The sequence below is a fragment of the Rutidosis leptorrhynchoides genome, chromosome 9, assembly GCF_046630445.1.
Source record: "Rutidosis leptorrhynchoides isolate AG116_Rl617_1_P2 chromosome 9, CSIRO_AGI_Rlap_v1, whole genome shotgun sequence".
Taxonomy (NCBI): Eukaryota; Viridiplantae; Streptophyta; class Magnoliopsida; order Asterales; family Asteraceae; genus Rutidosis; species Rutidosis leptorrhynchoides.
The window spans coordinates 54,056,250-54,062,242 of record NC_092341.1 but is presented as its reverse complement, the minus strand read 5'-3'; positions in this window follow the sequence as shown (position 1 = coordinate 54,062,242).

Genomic DNA, 5,993 nt, shown 5'->3' with positions numbered 1-5,993 from the left:
TAAGCAAAGTCTGTAATGTTGAGTCTCGAAAAAAAAAAAAAAAAAAAAAAACTTTGGAACAGTTTACATGAATACATTTGTCCTTTACCATTCCGGGTGATTCACGAACAATTGTGTGTAAATAAATATGTATATATAAATGTAATGCTATATGAAAATTGAAAATAATAAAATTTAAAATTTAAAATGTAAAATAAAATACAAAATAATAATGTTGTAATTTAAAATGAATCTATATATAAATAAATTATGATATCTATCTATATATATATATATATATATATATATATATATATATATATATATATATATATATATATATATATATATATATATATATATATATATATTGTAATATATATATGTATTGTGTATATACTTCAATTAATAATTACTAAACATTACATAAGTAATAAAATGTAACATTAATATATTAAATGAAATTACAAGTTGAAAGTATATTTGTATGATGTTATTATTACTTTCATTAAAAATAAATATTAATATTAATATAAATATCAGAACTATAAATATTATTATTTTAATCTAATACATGTAATTTGGTATATTAATGTTATTTTTATTATTTTAAAATTCATTATTTTTATTATAGTTAGAAAATAATACAATTTATTATTAATATCACTAATAATATTATTATTATCATTTTATCACTTATTACTATGAAACTTATTAAAATCATTATCATTGTTATTATTATTATTATTATTATTATTAATTCTCATTTGTTCTTATTATTATTATTATTAGTATTTTGATTAATATTAATATAATTATAATTATTAATTATGAATATTATCTATATAAAAAAAATCATAAATTTAGATGTGGGAATCAGAATCCGTTTCAAGTTACTTTCACTTTTAGTAATTTTGGATTCTTGTATGAAATTGATAATAATCAACACAGTTAAAGAGTACGAATTCTGACAGCCATCTATTCAATTTTTTTTATTATTATTTCTGTCCTTGTGAAAAATATTCTGTCAGAGACTCATTTATAATAACAACAAATTCTGTTAGAAGTCCACTCCAGCTTTCATTTTCTTTTGTATATCTTCATTAGTGTCTGATTGATTCCCTATCAAGTATCCCTGCTATATAACGATCGAATTTCATTGTCTTGAGGAATCCATTCGTTTTCAACACCCATAAACCCATTTAAATCACCACCCTACCATCATCTTCGAACAAACACAAAACCAAGACCACCTTAAACTCATCACCCACGTTGTATTTTTTTGTTGTCATGGCTTCATGTTAAAACAACCCATCCGAAAGCACCACACTCGTGTTTCTATTTCTTTGAAAACAACCAAAGTCACCACCTCACGGTCACCACCAAATGTTTAAACCCATCAAATATCGACCGATGAATTAAACCTGTAAACATCAAAATTATATATATAAACACATATACTTACATGATGGAGTTATAAACCCTAACACAACCTTGATTTTCTCTCTGTATAAATCGACAAACAAACACTACAATCAACCCATCTCACCTCTTTTTTTCTTTTCTTTTTCTCTCTTTTTCCTCTCTCGCCCACTTGTATATTTTTTTTTTGTGTGTATAAACTGCTACAAAACCCATGGCTATGTTACTAATACAACTGCTATATTTGTTTCTTGTTCAGCCGTGTACAGCCACCTAAACCACTTCACAACCACCATAAACCCGCCACCCACTGCATGTACAACCATCACGAATACAGCAAACCACATTTTCTTATGATGAACAATCAAATGTTAGGGAAGAATTTGAGGGATTCACAGCTTAAAGTTTTGTTAACTTGGGTCGAGACAAATACAAAATCAATACGGGTCATATATAGTCATAGCCTAAGGTTATATAAATTAAGTGTAATAAAGTCACTTTATAAAAGCAATGGAGTCAGTAGTCATCTGACCGAAATTTCTCTTTAAACTATAATGAGTGGATTAACTAATGGGTCCATTTAATCACTTACACCATTAATTGGGTGACGGATTTCCTAAATGGTCGACCAGTGGGGTTGAGATACAATCGAGTATATTTTTTTTTCTTTGCGTTACATGATGAGTAAAAGAAAAAGGTGAAGGATGATATTGGTGATAAACGTCCACTTCTGCTGTTGATTTGTTCGAATTTTGTTGCTGCATCGAGACTAACTTTCTGTTTCGATTAAACCCTCAAGAACTTTCTGTTTATAACCGATACCCAATACACCTTAACAGATCAATCAGTTATCGCAAATGGACTTATGTTTTTGGGCTGCAACTTGAGCCCTTTTAAAACTTATTCTAGCTGGACTTTCAGTTGGGCCGTATAAATGGAGTAAGATCAGCTGGGCTGTAATCTTTTGGGCTAAATAATGTTAGGCTTGGTTATAAAGCAGAAAAACATAGATGGTTCAAAGGTTAAGGGAGGATTCGGGTTTTAAGAGAGGTCTCGGGTTCGAGTTCGGACTATGTCATTTCTTTTTAAAAGCTTATTTGGAGGTAGTTAAATTATTATTATTATTATTATTATTATTATTATTATTATTATTATTATTACTACTACTTTGAAAATAATACAATTTATCATTTCTTTCGTTAACATTAGTATTATTATCATTTTATTTACTATTAGTATTATTAATATATTAAATAAAGATTTTCTATATATATATATATATATATATATATATATATATATATATATATATATATATATATATATATATATATATATATATATATATATATATATATATATATTAACAATTTTTGGTAATAAATATCAATTATCTATTGAATGTATATAAAAAAAATATCTAATTAAGTTATTAATGACACTTATAATATATTAAAAATAACAACTACATCACTAATAATATGTAAATCGTTTGATTAAAACTATATGTGTTAATATATGTATACCTGATATAGGTTCGTGAATCCGATGCCAAACCCTGCGTTGTTCAATATAGTCATATGTATTTTTACTACAAAATACATTAGGTGCATTCATTTGATTCCCTTTTTACTCTTTACGTTTTTTGGGCTGAGAATACATGCAAATGCTTTATTAACTGTTTTACAATATTTATATGTGTGAGTTTCATTTGATTCCCTTTTTACTCATTACATTTTTGAGCTGAGAATACATGCAAATGCTTTATTAACTGTTTTACAATATTTATATGCGTGAGTTTCATTTGCTCCCTTTTTAAATGCTTTTGCAATATATATTTTTGGGACTGAGAATACATGCGCTGTTTTTATAACTGTTTTACGAAATAGACACAAGTAATCAAAATTACATTATATGGTTGAATGATCGAAATTGAATATGCCCCTTTTTATATAGTCTGGTAATCTAAGAATTAGGGAACAGAAACCCTAATTGACGCGAACTCTAAAGATAGATCTATCGGGCCCAACAAGCCCCATCCAAAGTACCGGATGCTTTAGTACTTCGAAATTTATATCATGTCCGAAGGAGGATCCCGGAATGATGGGGATATTCTTATATGCATATTGTGAATGTCGGTTACCAGGTGTTCAATCCATATGAATGATATGTTTTGTCTCTATGCATGGGACGTATGTTTATGAGAAATGGAATTATGAAATCTTGTGGTCTATTTAAAAATATGAAATGATTATTTATGCTAAAGTAATGAACTCACCAACCTTTTGGTTGACACTTGAAAGCATGTTTATTCTCAGGTATGAAAGAGACATTCCGCTGTGCATTTGCTCATTTTAAAGACAGTATTTGGAGTCGATCATCGCAATGGAACCAGTTGTTGGTGACTTCGTCCAGATGGATTAGGACGGGTCCTTTCATCAGCGTTGTGATCATTCCTGATCACAGTACTACATTTGCTGTTCGCTTAATTGTGTTGGTTACTTCGTTACTATTAAGGTGAGTTATAGTCCCGTTTTTACATACTTTTCAAAGTATATTTTTGGGATGTGATTACATGCATTTTATTTCACGTTTAGACACAAGTGACAATTAAATTTAAATTATTCATTGTGAGTTGGACAAAAATATTTCCTAGTCTGGTAACTGTAATCATTGGTTTCTACCGGTGAACGCGAATCCTACGGATAGATCTATCGGGTTTGACAACCCCATTTTGAGCTTGTCGCGCTAGCAATTTATAATCAGAATGTTTAGTACTTCGTATTTTGTTGTAGATGCACTGTCCAGTGTATATTTTTATTTTGTTTGGTAAGGGTAAATAAAGGGTTAAGTGGTTACCAGGTGGCTCGTTGATAATGGAATAATGTTTATTGTTTTCTAACATTTTTAAATCTTGTGGTCTAAAGTTTATTCAATTATTTAAACCTATAATTCACTCAACCTTTATGTTGACAGTTTACTCGCATGTTTTCACAGGTACTTGAGTTTATGTGATGCTTCCGCTGTGTTTAGAAGACTCTGCATGCATTTGGGCAGATTTTAACGAAACCATTTATGAAACTTTGGCTTGCATTCTATTTTTGGATAATTTAAATTTGTGGGTTTGTTGACAATGTTTTGTGTCAACTTTGGTTTATTAATATGTTGGGTTACTTTTAAACTACATATTTTGGTATGCTTTTCTTTTTGGGAAACTTTTGAAATAAAAGAATGCAATGTCGTTTGTTAAATTCATCTAAGTTCAATCAAGCTGTGGGACCAAGTGACGGAGCCGTTAAGTGTTTTGACGGTGCCATCACAGTTGGTATCGGAGCTCTGGTTGTAGGGAACTAGGTGGTCTTAATGTGGTCAACCCGTGATTCTTAGGGAGCATTAGAGTCTAGTCTACAGCCCGACCCTTTTGCTATAGCATTATTATGCATTTCATTTCATATAAGTTATATCATTAGCATTTATTCCTATTTTGTATGTGGTTTGTGGTTTTATTGTTTGCAGATATCGACTTCGAGCGATAACTCCGTTGCTGCTCCTGCTCCTCCGGCTGCCGCCAGACGTCGTGCTGGTCAACCCCAGATCGATGATCCTGTTCACTACTACTTTTCCATCCTTACTCATATGAACTGGGCTTACAATGAAGTGACGCGTATTAATGCTCTTAGTGATTGTATGCGTACTTTACCACATAACGAGATGATGGACCAGATACGAGCTAGTATGGATTCATTTGTTAGCTTCAAGAACAATGTTGGGTTCGAGAATCGTAAGCGTAACCGTGAAGTTGACGCTAAGTTCGAGGCTCTCGAGAGCACATTTTGTGGTTTGAAGGCAGAGTTGGAAGAAGTGAAAGGAAAGTTGCGGAAGTATGAGCCACCTGCTGAGACTCATGCTGGCCCAGCTTATCACGCCCGCTCTAAGCAGATGTGATATGATGATTCATGATTGATGATTTATTTCATAAGACTTAATGTCCTTTCATACATACATTTTTGGGTTATGTACGGCGTTTTGCCGAGGATTTTATTAAGATTTTGTTATGGGATGTTTTTCATTATGTATGGATGGTTATTTTTATGGCATCTATTATCATTATCACATTTTATTTTTGATGTTGTGACTCTTGGCATGTTATATTATGCGTAATGTAGATCATGTATGTTAGGTTCTATGTATGTTGTATGATGTTATCATAAAATATGTATGCATGTGGTGGTTATTTCTATAACAATCATAACTGTCATGTTATTACTCATAGTGTTTATTGACTATTATTTTAATGGTTAATCTTTTCGTGTTCGATCTATTCCTTTATAACACTGGTATTATTCTTAGTACTAATGGTTGTGTTATTCTGTTTTGAAGATCATGCCTCCTAGAGAGTCCAACGAAGCCCGTATCCAATGTCTTTTTACCGAAGGGATAGCTGCTGCTATGGCAGCGAATACTAATGCAAATGCTAATGCGAACAACAATCAGGTGGGATGCTCCCACAAAACGTTCATGGCAAGTCGCCCACAGGAATTCAGTGGTACAGAAGGACCCATAGGACTTACCCGCTGGTTCGAGAAAATCGA